Genomic DNA, 15,110 nt, shown 5'->3' with positions numbered 1-15,110 from the left:
ATGAAAACCAAGGATCCTCAATTGTATGTGTAGACTTTTTATTAATCGCAAAAGATGTAATATCACTTAAAGGAATAAGGTTGGAGGTAAGGTTCATATGGGAAACTGAGAGCAGCTCTGCATAAAGAAGAATACTGGAGAACACGGTGGGAAGAGAAATATGATAACAAAATATGATACACAAATCTGTGGAGGGAGAAAAGTGATCATCCTAGACAAAAAAAAAAAAAATTCTGTGCAAAAGCCCTGCGGTAGGAACATGATTCGTATAGTGGACAAAAGACTTGTCTGGATTGTGTGTGAGGAGGAAGGAGTACTTAAAGGGACATTCTTCCATCTAGTCACTCATTTATTTATTCAACATATATTTATTGAATATATCTCAAGTGCCAGAGACTGTTTTAGCACTGTGGTTATGGCAGTGAACAAAAATTTCATACTCTTGAGAAGTCTGCATTTGGGGGCAGGGAGTCATATTACAAATAAAAGTGTGAGAGCCAAGGAGAGAGAGCTATGTTAGAAAGGTCACAGAAAGCCTGTGTGGGGAGTGATCTGAATGAAATGAGAAAGGAAGTCATACACAAATCTGTGGAGGGAGAAAAGTGATCATCCTAGACAAAAAAAAAAAAAAAAAAAAAAATTCTGTGCAAAAGCCCTGAGGTAGGCATATGATTCGTACAGTCAGCCAAGAAACATCAAGAAGGCCAATGAACTTGGAGGAGAGTGAGTCAAGGGGAAAATGGTGGGAGATAAGGTAGAACAGGAAGTCAAAGACCAGATAAAGTAAGCCTCACAGGTCAAGGTTAAGAATTTGCATTCTGTTTTAAGACCGACAAGAAGCCATTAGACAGGCATAATCTGATGTATGTTTGAAAGGAATCTCTCTGGCTGCTGTGTGGATAACAGGCTGAAGAGGGGTAAAACTAGGAGCAATAAAACTAGTTATGAGGCTGGCTACTGCAGTTGCCTAAATGAGAGTGATGGAGGGTTGGACTAGGATGAGACAATGAACGAGATGTCTAAGAAGAATGGTTCTCAAAGTGTAGTCACTGGACCAGCAGTACCAGGTAACTGCTTACAAATGCAACATCTCCAGTCCTGCACCACCTAGTAACTCAGAGGCTCTGGGAGTGAGACCCATCAATCCCTGCGTTAATACACCCTGCAGGTGCACTGGATTGGACGCAAGTTTGAACATTACTGCTTTAGAAGCAAAGGCTCACCTAGTTCTGTTATGGGTTCTGAATAATTTCAGCACTTAGGTGTCTCTAAGCAAATTAAATTAGAAATACTAGTGAAATGTAAAAAAAGAATAATTCTGCCTTAGAAGGAATTTGTTTATTCAATGTAAACATCTGGAGCAATATGAAATGGTTAAAAAAATTCAAATATGGGATGTGTCAACCCAAGTATACATTGTCCTTAGTACCCAAAGACTGACTTTCTTGCTCTAAATTCAGGCCACATTCTGATTCATTTCTAATACAGTATCAAGCTACTTAGTACAAGCTTTAATTTAAATTGCCAACACTCTTTCAAGAAACAAAAATATAGCTAAATTTAATGACCTCATTATCAGTGATAAACAATTACTTTGCAGATTTTTAGACAAGCCATGTCTGCAATATTTTTAAGACACTTGTTTTTACCAGTAATGGACATCTACATTAACAGAAACTGAAAACCCAAAAACAACATGAGTTGTATATAATGAATGGGTGCCACAGTCTACAATGTAAAATTGAGAAGTGCCTAAAAACCTGAATATTTTGAGTTGCTATTTTGGGCTGAAAGCATAATTAGTCATAACACAGACTTGAAAGCAAGAAGATTCTAGAAAGCTAACTACCAAAAATAAATCCATTGGGGAAAGCCTCTCTGATTTGATGGTCTGCATTTCCACTTGTGATTATATTTAAAATATATTTCAGAAAATCACTTTGCTGGAAGCAGAAATTTGAAGGAACAGAATTAAAAATGATTAACCTTGAAACAAAACATTTAAAACATACACACATACATATGCATTTGTGTATCTATATATCTCTATATACGCACATGTATCCATGAAATATGACTATAGATATACATGAGAAAGAAATTCTCCAACTTTCAAGCCTAGTTCACTAGGAACATTTTTAAACTGAATAAATAAAACATACCACGTAGTGACTAAAGACCATTCTAAAATTCATCAAATCATATTGAGAATTGAGGCCAAATGTTTTAGATGTCCACCAAAGATAGAATAAAATGTGACTAACATAGAGGCATGTATTTAAAACCATGAGGCATCCGAGATAACCAAATGGTGACTTTCATAAAAACTGCAGTGAATATTCTAAACAAGAATGTCTGACTACATAGCATGTTCAGAGCTGAGGACGCATGCCAAAGGGCTTAAGCTGTTAGGGCAGTTTTGCTCCAGAGTTATATCACACAAAATATAATAATGCTATAAGTTCTGGATATTCAATGTACAGCATGGTAAGTACAGTTAATAATACGGTTATTGTATACCTGAAATTTGCTAACACAGTTGATCTTAAGTATTCTCATCACACAAAAGCTTTGTGACAAAAAAATAATAAGCTTTGTGACTTTGTAAGGTGATAGGTATGTTAATTAGCTGGTGTGTGGTAATCATTTCACAATGTATATGTATATATCAAAACATCAAGTTGAATACCTTTAATATAGGTAATTTTTATTTGTCAATTAACCCTCAATAAAGCTGGAAAAAATAAACATCTCTACCACCTAAAAAAATCTAATACTCCTCACTGAAGCTCAACACATTGGGATTAAATTACAACCCCAATGGACAGGGGACATATTGTCATGCACCCCACTAACTTTACACTCAGGATACTGGCAACCCCACAGGACAAGAAGTTCACAGGAACAGCAGGGTTAATTTTGCATTATATCTCTCTGGCAGAAGATAGTGTTCAAAAGGTAGGATGGGCTCTCTTGATCACTCTGGTAATACATATTCACAGTACATCCAGAAGACAGGGCAACAGACTCAATGGCATAGAAGTTTCTGTTTACACATATAATTTATTAATTTAAAAAAAAATTATGCAATTTTTAGAGATTACTTTCCATTTACAGTTATTACAAAATTATTGGCTACATTCCCCATGCTGTACAATACATCCTTAAGCCTACCTTATATCCAATAGTTTGTACTGCCTGCTCTCCCACCCCTATAATGCCCCTCCCCCTTCCCCACTGGTAACCACTAGTTTTGTTCTCTATATCTGTGAGTCTGCTTTTTTCTTATATTCACTAGTTTGTTGTATTTTTTAGAGTCCACATATAAGTGGTATCAGAAAGTATTTATCTTTTTCTCTCTGACTTATTTCACTTAGCATAATGCCCTCCAAGTCCACTCATGCTGCTGCAAATGGCAAAATTTTACTCTTTTTTTATGGCTGAATAGTATTCCATTGTATATATGTACCACATTGTCTTTATCCATTCACCTGTTGATGGACAATTAGGTTGTTTCCATGTCTTCGTAACTGTAAATAATGCTGCTATGAACACTGGGGTGTATGTATCTTTTTGAATTAGCGTTTTCGTTTTTTTCAGATACATGTCCAGGAGTGAAATTGCTGGTCATATGGTAGTTCTACTTTTAGTTTTTTGAGAAACATCCATACTGTTTTCCACAGTGGCTGCGCCAATTTACATTCCCACCAACAGTGTACGAGGGTTCCCTTTTCCCCACATCCTTGCCAACATTTGTTATTTGTAAGCTTTTTGGTGACAGCCATTCTCACAGCTGTGAGGTGATATCCCATTGTAGTTTTGAGTTGCATTTTCCTGATGATTAGTGACACTGAGCATCTTTTCATGTCCCTATTGGCCAACTGCATTTCTTTTTGGAAAAATGTCTACTCAATGCTTCTGCTTATTTTTTAAATCAGGTTATTTTTTTTATGTCGAGTTGTATGAGTTGTTTATATATGTTGTTTAAAATTAATTTTTATTGGAATATAGTTGCTTTACAATGTTGTGTTAGCTTCTACTGCACAGCAAAATGAATCAGCCATATACATATACATATACCCCTTCCCTTTTGGATTTCCCTCCCATTTAGGACACCACAGTGCATTAAGTAGAGTTCCCTGTGCTAGGCAGTATGTTCCCATCAGTTGTCTATTTTATACATAGTGTCAGTAGTGTATATGTGTTTGCCACATCATTTGCAAATATTTTCTCCCATTCAGTAGGTCATCTTTTCATTTTGTCAATGGTTTCCTTTGCTGTGCACAAGCTTTTACATACATATAATTTAATTTTCACAAGAAAGAACTAGAAGTCAGACAAACAACAGCTACATGAATTCCGTAGTTTGACCTTCGTTTTTGGTATTATTGTCTATTACTTCCTTTCACTGCTACTGTTCACCAACTCTCATTTACCCTTTTATGAGTCTCCTATATAATTCATTTGCAAACATGGTCGCAAGACATCTTCTCAATGCACAGGAGGGTCCAGAGTACAAGTAAAAGAGCTGACATAAGAAGTTATGCTTAACCTATCTGCGACCAACAGCAAATTACCATCAAAATGGGGACCCCCCCATAGCATGTCCACTTATGATATTGTTTTCCAGCAGAAAAAAAATGCTGGAAAACCTCTAGGACTCAAACGGTCTACCACCTTCAATTTCTCAAAGAAGTGCCATACTTCATCATGATTTTAGATTGCTTCTCTGAAAGAACTTTGAAAATTCTCCACAATATACCAGATTAAATATAAACAGTCTGCTCTGGAATTTCACGTCTTACATTAACTTTAGCTTATTTCAACATTTTATATGGGGGGATATATTCATATGGATATTTATATCTCATTCTCTACTCAAACTTTATTGATCACCATTCACTGAACATACTCAGAGCTCTGAACTTACTCTGTCTCTCCATTCATGCTTCTCATGCAATTAATAATGGCATTATGAATATATTTTGTGCAAAGCCTTGTGTTCAATATTTAAAGGAATTTAAAGGGAAGAAAATAACATTAAATAACAGCTAAGGATCACATGGGAGTGATATTATAAAGACACTTTAAAAAGGATTTACTTATTTATTTTAGAGATAAGGAAATTCAGATTCAAACAGGTTACGTGCCAATATGTCATTAAGTTACTGGTCCATGGTCATACATTTAGAAAGTACTAGAATCAAGATTTGATATTAGGTCTAAGACTGAAGCCTCTGGATTCTTCCTCTTCTCCACACTGCCTATCTTATTCATTTAAAAGAGTATGTGGTTATATACTCCAAAGTCTCAAGAGCAACAACTATCCCAATGGCTTTTGGTCAACCTATCCACCTAGCACGATACCTAGCACATAATATAGATGCAACTATTTTCTGTAATTTAACTGAAGATAAATCTGCTTAAGGAATTTTGTATCTTGTAAAGTACAACTAGTAGGTGAATGACAACAATAAAAAAGAGTGCAGGGCTTCCCTGGTGGCGCAGTGGTTGAGAGTCCGCCTGCCGATGCAGGGAACACGGGTTCGTGCCCTGGTGCGGGAAGATCCCACATGCAGCGGAGCGGCTGGACCCGTGAGCCATGGCCGCTGAGCCTGCGCGTCCGGAGCCTGTGCTCCGCAACGGGAGAGGCCACAACAGTGAGAGGCCCGCGTACCGCAAAAAAAAAAAAAAAAAAAAAAAAAAAAGAGTGCATGTTAAATGTCAAGAGAAATGCAAAGAGTCCAGTAAAGGGACAGAGAGGAAGTTTGAAATTAACTCTGACTTAGGGAATAGGTCACACAGATACAGGGTGCTGTTCACAGCCCATTCAGATGGAGCTCCGTGCATCCATACCCCAGCTCCTACACATGCTGCTGCCGAAGGCTCCCTTCTGCAACATTCTTAGGATTGTTCTTGGGCAATGGAGGAGGAGAGCTAGAAGTGCCAGGGTGTTTTACACGCCCCACCTTCCCGGGAGGCCCCTAGCTAATGAGTGAATGATGTGAGAGGATGAAAGTCCAGTTCCTTTACTTCAAGAAGAGATTCTCAAGTATAAATTGCATCCATCCAGTTCCTCATGGCATCAGGCCGAGTCTGGGACTTTGCCTGAAAGTATACGCTTTCTTGGTTTCTTCTCCATCCTCACTGCCCAGGTTTGTTACTGAAGGTAGAGAGAATAGTGAGTGTAGAAATATACACATTATTTTTGGTAAGAAAGCAGAAGGCTAATGTGGAGGTTTCCTAGTTTGTAGTGGTAAATAAGCTCAGAGAGAAGGGTAAAGAGATGGTATTTCGATCCTGAGGCAGCTTTATGAGGCAATGAGGTCTTCGTTTGGTAGATAAAGAGAAGCTATTGAAGGTCCCCATCCACCACCCATGAATAAAGTGAACAGTTCTCTGTATTTCTGCCTCTCTGCTTTCTGTTCAGCAACATTCTGATTGTCCTTCAAGATAGTTTGCCATGTTTCTGTATGATACTTGATATTTCTCTTGATTCCACAAACCTTCAGGCATTTTTCTTTCTCTACTCAGTCATTTATGTGCACTCTTTCCATATAGGAAAGGCAAAAAATGTTTGCCTTTTTTTATAATGCCTTTTATTCTCCTGCCCTTTCTTCATTGTAGACATAATTTTCCTCACTGCAGAGTCAATTTCCGATGACTGTATCCCTGAAACTTTTGCCACTGCCTCCTCCATAGAGCACTCAGTACTTGCTGAATTGGATTGAAAACTGAATATGAAACCATAGATTTGATCACACATCACTTTTTTCCCCCTCAGCACAGCCTCTGACAGGAGTGGGAGAGCAGGTGCTCAGAAATCATTCATCCTCTCCACATTCTCAAAACCATGTAGGCATCTATCTGGATATCCTACTGAATGGCGAGGTCATTCAATCAATGGTTATCTGAATACCCTTTAAAATCTACAATACTCTGAAGGCAGGGGGAGGGGAGAAACAGGAAAATAGGAGAGGATATTTCACTATTCTTTTCACTGTTACAGAAATAAGCTAACTGGGCTTCTTTAATTAAAACACTGATTAAAAAATAAGAGTAAAATAAATCAAATATGACTAGTTTTTAAATATTCTGTACTATGATAGAAATGGTCTTGTTATTTGCAAAGTCTCCAAAAACTGGTCAGTAAATTATTAGGTGATAAATTGTGAGCAAAATCTCATGTAATTGCTTTTAGGTAATAAGTTGACTCAATGTTGAAGTGACTTCATAGGGGTGTCGGTAGCACACTTTTCTTAAATTATGCCACTGAAAGACTATATCCTACCATGTTTCTTTTGCATAGGAAAAAGTTGGTCATCATCACCTTGGTAGTGACTATTACAAGAAACATTACCAGTTTAAAATGACACTTTAAATAGATTTAATACTTTTTATTTTTTTTTTCTCTTTTCTTGATTACTCTTCTGCCCTGCTGTTATTTTTACGCTAGGAAATTTAAATGTCATCTATAAATTTTAATAGGACACATTTTAGAAACAAATGTATCCACCTCAATAACAAGGCATATAATATATGAATTTGAAATCATTAGGATTTTTGCTCTGGTGTTCAATGAAATGAAGTTCAATGAAATATATTATGTTGATGATTGACCCTAACGGCTCTTACTATTTTTTTTATATACTTTCATGTTAAAATTTCACTGAAAAATTATTTTAGTCTTGGCATAAATATCTTCTTCATGAAGCTTTCTCTGTAAGAGATGAATAGTGTGATCAAACAGTCCATGTGCTCTCTTACCTATCCCAGCTTTTCTGCAGTTATGATGGCATCATGTGACTAGCCCTGTCCAAGGGACTGTGAACAGTGTGATATTTGTCATTTCCAGGCTTAGACTATTAAGAGCTGGTGAACCTCTTTCATTCCTCTTTCCTGTGAAGAGTTTTGGGACTAAATACAATACTTGTGTAACTAGGAGATGGAGGAGCACCACCTGAGATATAATCAGATAAATAACACTGGATTGTAGTAACTTACTGAGTTTCAAGGCTTTGTATGTTTTGGTAGTTAGCATTACTTATCTTAAATAACACCCATTCCCTGACAACTTTATTTAGAATGGACATCCTCACTTTTCAGTTCACCTATTTCCCTTTCTGGTTGATTTTCTCTGTACTTAACACCATCTAACATAAAATACTATAAATATCACTTACTTATTTCATTTTAAATAAACCTCAGTTGGATCAAAAGCTCCATAAAGTGCATTCTCATTTCAATTTAATGTACTGATGTGTTTCTAGTGACTTGAAGTGTACCTGAAACACAGTAGACACTTCACAGTTTTGCCACTTGAAGTTACATAATTTCTCAAGCCCCAGTTATGCTTCTTACCCTACAGTTTTGAAGATAAAAGGAGAACATATGTAAAACTTCAACTCACACTTAGTATACATTTAATAAAATTAAATTCCAATCCCTATCAAAATTCCAGTGGCATTTTTCACAGAAATAGGAAAAAAAATCTCAAATTTCATATGAAACAATAAAAGACCTTAAATAGCCAAAGCAATCCTGACAAAGAATGATGCTGGAAGCATCACACTTCCTGATTTTAAACTATATTACAAAGCTACAGTAATCAAAAAAGCATGGTACTTTCATAAAAACAGACACATAGACCAACAGAACAGAATCAAGATCCCAGAAACAAATCCATGCATAAACAGTCAACTAATATCTGACAAGGGAAACAATAAAACTCAGTGAGGAAAGGATACTTTCAATAAAAGGTTCTGGGAAAACTATATACATGGAAAAGAATAAAACTGAACCCCTATCTTACACCATTCACAAAAATTAACTCAAAATGGATAAAAACCTTAAAGGTAAGACCAGAAACCATAAAACTCCAGAAGAAAATGTAGGGGAAAAACCTCCTTCCCAATGGTGTCGGCAATTATGTTTTAGATATATTTTAGATACTAAAAGCACAAGCAACAAAAGCAAAAAAATCAGTAAGCAGGACTACATTAAACTAATAAGCCTCTGCACAGTACACAAAGTCAACAAAATGAAAAAGCAACCTGCAAAATGAGAGGAAACATTTGCAAACCACATGTCTATTAAATAGTTAATATCCAAAATATATAAGGAAGCTATACAACTCAATAGCCAAAAAAAATAGTAATAATAATCCAATTTAAAAAGAGGGAAAGGACCTTAGTAGACATGCTTCCAAAGAAGATATTTAAATGGCCAACAGGGACATGAAAAAGTGCTTAACATTAATAATAATCAGGAAAATGTAATCAGGGAATGTAAACTAGTGCAGCCACAATAGAAAACAGTATGGAGGTTCCCCAAAATACTAAAAATAGAACTACCACATGACCCAGTAATTCCACTTCTGGGTATATATTCAAAGGAAATAAATCACTATCTTGAATAGGCATGTGCACCTCTATTGTTCCCTGCAGCATTATTCACAACAATCAAGACATGGAAACAGCAAAAGCATCCATCAACAGATGAATGGATAAAGAAAATTTGATTATATATAAATATTCAGCCGTAAAAAAGAAGGAAATTCTGCCACTTGTGACAAACCTTAGGGCATTACTAAGTGAAATAAGTCAGATAGAGAAAAAATACTGTATGATCTCACTTATGTGTGGAATCTACAAACACTGAACTCATAGAAACAGAGTAGAGAATGGTGGTTGTTAGATGTGTGGGTGGGGGAGTGGGGAAAAAGGATGAAAGCTGTCCAAGTGTACAAAGTTCCAGTTATTAGATGAACAAGTTGTGGGAAAGTAATGTACAGCATAGTGACCATAGTTAACAACATTTTATGGTACATTCAAAAGGTGTTGAGACAGTAGATCTTAAATTTTCTCACCACACACACACACAATGTAACTACGTGAGGTGATGGATGTACTAACCTTATTGTGGTAATCATTTCACAATACATACCAATATCAAATCATTACAATGTATACCTTAAACATACACAATATATGTGTCAATTATATCTCAATAAAGCTGGGGGAAAAAACATTATAAATTCCTCCTTTAAAGAAACCTCATCACCTAGCTGTGGAGTAAGTTTTACTATGAATTTTCTCAAGATTATCTGTGAAGAAATTTTGATCTCTATACCATGACAACTGAAGTCTGTCTTATAAATAGCACTCACTGCTTTCTATTTGTAGCACTGTCATTTACAACTTATCAAGATACACACATATGTATGCACATACAAATACACACATATATGGGTATATGCATGTATACACATATATGGGATATAAATACATACTATATATTTATAAATATATGAAAGATATATGTAAAAATATATTTACAAATATTTAAAATATATGAGAGGGGAAAAAAAACCTCATGTTTTCTAGGTTTCATCTAATGAGCCTGGGGTTTCAATCCCCAATGGTGTGGAACAAAGTAATGTAAATATTTGTTGAATAAATATTTGCCTTCCTCTTTTTAGGATAAAGGTGATGCAGGGGGTAGGTAAAGAAAAAAATAGATATTCTGACAAGTATTGCTCAGAGTCCAACTTAGATACACTAAAGTTATTTCGCTTTATTTGGAATATGAAATGCAAGCAGCAATTTGCCACTTTTTAGCAGATGTCACTGCCTATCAAAAGATTTTTCTTGAAGAGTGACTCAACCTAAAAAGAAAATCAAAGTAATTCAACATTATCTGCAGTGACAACAAAAACCAATTCCTTTATGCTAAAACATTCTCTGAGAATATTTTTCCACCTCACAAAGTTTCTTCCAGACTACACACTAATAACGATAATATCTTTTAACAAAAAATTAGCTCATAATAAGGAGAAAATGCCAACAAACTAAAATAAAATTATTAAGCAGCACACTGCTTTAAGAGGTTCTGAACTTCCAGAACAGAAATAAACTTTCTAAATTTGCTCAAAGAGAAAACAAGTATACAGATATATAATTATGTTTTATATTTGCATTTTTACATATTTAACAAATTTGAAGACAGAAAACTCTACATAAAACAAAAATAAACCAAACATTTGTGAGTCATACATTTTATTTTCCAAAATGTCTCAAACTTCACATTGGTATTTACAGTTTATTTCAGGAGAGAAGAAGTTAATTCTTCACTTAACCACAGATGAAGGAGGTGGGAATACAAAACAACAGGAATAAATGAAAACTATCTGAGAAGAGACTGTTTGACAGACTTTCAGTAAAGATGTATAGGTGGAAAGGAACATATCTTAAACAACAAGCATTCACTTCCCTAGAAAGTGACCACAGATAAAAATAGCTGAGGACTGGGCTTCCCTGGTGGCACAGTGGTTAAGAATCCGCCTGCCAATGCAGGGGGCACGGGTTCCAGCCCTGGTCCGGGAAGATCCCACATGCCATGGAACAACTAAGCCCGCGCGCCACAACTACTGAGCCTGCATTCTAGAGCCAGCGCTCCTCAACAAGGGAGGCCACCGCAATGAGAAGCCAGTGCACCACAGCAAAGAGTAGCCCCCACTCGCCTCAACTAGAGAAAAGCCCGGGTGCAGAAACAGAGACCCAGTGCAGCCAAAAATAAAAACTAAATAAATTTTTTAAAAAATAGCTGAGGATCCGAATTGAGACCTAAATATGTAAATAGTATTTCTCAAGGTTAACTACATCTTCTAGTAACGATTTTGTGTCCTCACTGTTACCTGCAATAAAAGTCAAAGAGAAAGAGATTTTACTACTTTTTTACTTATGGAATTCCAAACAACAACTTTTCCTAAACCATTTTTCTACTATGATGAGGAGGCAAACTGAAAAACCAAAAGCCCATAGAAAACTGATTTTTATAAACTGAGATATAATTGACATATAACATTATATTAGTTTCAAGTATACAATATAATGCTTTGATGTTTGTATAACATATCATTGATTTTTATAAGGCTATTGTCTTATTCTGTTTTACCTGCCAAGTGTTTTCAAAGGCAATGTAACACCAGAAATCAAGTACCCAGCCAGCTTGAACATTCATGTGCCCTAGATTTTCTGTAAAGGAACTGTACTGCCTAATTCCTGACTTAGACACTATTCCCTCCCTTCTCATAGATGCTAAAATCAAAAACATAAAATACCAAAACTCACAGATAAACTTTAGTACTCCTAAGAAAAACACAGCTGGGCAACAAATACTTAAAGTAAAACCATGTAAACCCTTATCTTTCGTGTGTGCTTTAAAAATTAAAGCACAGGGTTATCCTCTAGAACTGCCCTGCCTTACAAGGGGGACCTTCAAGATGGTGGAGGAGTAAGATGTGGAAATCACCTTCCTCCCCACAAATATATCAAAAATTCATCTACGTGTGGAACAACTCCTACAGAACACTTACTGAATGCAGGCAAAAGACCTTAGACTTCCCAAAAGGCAAGAAACTCCCCACATACCTGGGTAGGGCAAGAGAAAAAACAAAAAACAGACACAAAAGAACAGGGACAGGACATACACGTTGAGGAGGGAGCAGTGAAAGAGGAAAAGTTTTCATGCATTAGGAAGTCCCTTCACAGGCGGAGACTGGGGGTGGGTGGGGGGAAAGCTTCAGAGCCACGGAGGAGAGCGCAGCAACAGGGGTGCAGAGGGCAAAGTGGACAGATTCCCACACAGAGGATCGGTGCCAACCAACACTCACCAGCCTGAGAGGCTTGTCTGCTAACCCACTGGGGCAGGTGGGGGCTGGGGGCTTCGGCTTCGGAGGTTGGATCCCAGGGAGAGGACTGGGGTTGGCTGCGTGAACACAGCCTGAAGGGGGCTAGTGCGTCACAGCTAGCTGGGAGGAAGACTGGGAGAAAGTCTGGACCTGCCTAAGAGGGAAGAGACCATTGTTTCCGGGTGCGTGAAGAAAGGGAATTCAGAGCACCGCCTAAATGAGCTCCAGAGACAGGCGCGAGCTGTGGCTGTCAGGTTGGACCCCAGAGACGGGCATGAAATGCTAACGCTGCTGCTGTAGCCACCAAGAAGCCGGTGTGCAAGCACAGGTCACTATCCACATTGCCTCCCACCTCCCCTCTGGAGCCTATGCAGCATGCCACTGCCAGGGCCCCATGATCCAGGGACAAGTTCCCCGGGAGAACACATGGTGTGCCTCAGGCTGCTGCAAAGTCCGTTGGCCTCTGCCGCTGCAGGCTTCCCCCGCATTCCAAATATAATTACCACACACCCCCGCCCCCCAGCCTGAGTGATCCAGAGCCCCCTAATCAGCTGCTGCTTTAACCCGGTCCTGTCTGGGTGGGAACAGATGCATGAGGGAAACCTACATGCAGAGTTGGAGCCAAAACCAAAGCTGAACCCCAGGAGCTGTGCGAACAAAGAAGAGAAAGGGAAATCTCTCCGTGCAGCCTCAGGAGCAGCAGATTAAATCCCCACAATCAACTTGATAAACCCTACATCTGAAGAATACCTGAATACACAACAAATCATCCCAAAATTGAGGTGATGGACTTTGGAAGCAACTGTAGACTTGGGGTTTGCTGTCTGCAACTGACTTGTCTCTTTTTTTTGCGGTACGCAGGCCTCTCACTGTTGTGGCCTCTCCCGTTGCGGAGCACAGGCTCTGGATGCGCAGGCTCAGCGGCCATGGCTCACAGGCCCAGCTGCTCTGCGGCATGTGGGATCTTCCTGGACCAGGGCACAAACCCGTGTCCCCTGCATCGGCAGGTGGACTCTCAACCACTGCGCCACCAGGGAAGCCCTTGTCTCTGATTTGATGTTTATCTTAGGACAGATTTTAGCACTTGTTATCATTGGTGGATTTGTTTATTGGTTTGCTTGCTCTCTCTTTTTTTCTTTTTTTCCCTTTTTTAAAGTTATTTTTTTTATTTTAATAATTTTTAAAATTTATAATTATTATATTTTTTTCTTTCTGTTTTTCTCCATTTTCTTCTGAGCCATGTGGCTGAAAGGGTCTTGGTTCTCCAGCCTGGTGTCAGGCCTGAGCCTCTGAGGTGGGAGAGCCAACTTCAGGACACTGAACCATGAGAGAGCTCCCAGGCCAACATAATATCAACTGGCGAGAGCTCTCGCAGAGATCTCCCTCTCAACACTAAGACCCAGCTCCACCCAATGACCAGTAAGCTCCAGTGCTGGATGCCCCATGCCAAACAACTAGCAAGACAAAAACACAACCACACCCATTAGCAGAGAGGGTGCCTACAATCATACCAAGTTCACAGACACCCCAAAACACAACACCGGACACAGCCCTGCCCACCACAAACACAAGATCTGGCCGCACCCACCAGAACACAGGCACCAGTCCCCTCCACCAGGAAGCCTACACAAGCCACTGAACCAACCTCACTCACTGGGGGCAGACACCAAAATAAACGGGAACTATGAACCTGGAGACTGCAAAAAGGAAACCCCCAAACATGGTAATTTAAGCAAAATGAGAAGACACAGAAACACACAGCAGATGAAGGAGCAAGGTAAAAACCCACCAAACCAAACAAATGAAGAGGAAATAGCCAGTCTACCTGAAAAAGAATTCAGAGTAATGATAGTAAAGACGATCCAAAATCTTGGAAATAGAATGGAGAAAATACAGGAAACGTTTAACAAGGACCTTGAAGAACTAAAGAGCAAAGAAACAATGATGAACAATACAGTAACTGAAATTAAAAATTCTCTAGAAGGAATCAATAGCAGAATAACTGAGGCAGAAGAACGGATAAGGGACCTGGAAGATAAAATAGTGGAAATAACTACCACAGAGCAGAATAAAGAAAAAAGAATGAGAAGAATTGAAGACAATTCAGAGAACTCTAGGACAACATTAAACACACCAACAATCAAATTATAGGGGTCTGAAGAGAAGAAAAGAAAAAGAAAGGGTCTGAGAAAATATCTGCAAAGATTACAGTTAACTTACAGAAAAACCTCGCTTTAAGTTACAGGGAAGTTATAGAAAACTTTCCTAACATGGGAAAGGAAATAGTGAATAAAGACCGGAAAGCACAGAGAATCCCATACAGGATAAACCCAAGGAGAAACACACATATTAATCAATCTATCAAAAATTAAATACAAAGAAAAAATATTAAAAGCAGCAGAGAAAAGCAACAAATAAC

At 38.1% G+C, this 15,110-nt stretch overlaps 1 pseudogene across 1 annotated transcript in view; it reads left to right on the top strand.

Annotated features, from left to right (window-relative positions):
• The first annotated feature begins 1,006 nt into the window (after positions 1-1,006).
• Positions 1,007-15,110, top strand: part of LOC309840004 (lysosome-associated membrane glycoprotein 1-like) — a 32,624-nt pseudogene continuing 18,520 nt past the window's right edge. The window contains exon 1 of the transcript in view: positions 1,007-1,067. The product of the transcript in view is annotated as a lysosome-associated membrane glycoprotein 1-like (transcript). The remainder of the gene's footprint in view (positions 1,068-15,110) is intronic.

This window comes from Grampus griseus (genome assembly GCF_964374135.1).
Source record: "Grampus griseus genome assembly, chromosome: X".
NCBI lineage: Eukaryota > Metazoa > Chordata > Mammalia > Artiodactyla > Delphinidae > Grampus > Grampus griseus.
Note: the sequence above shows the minus strand (reverse complement) of the source record. Positions and strands in the feature narration are given on the sequence as shown.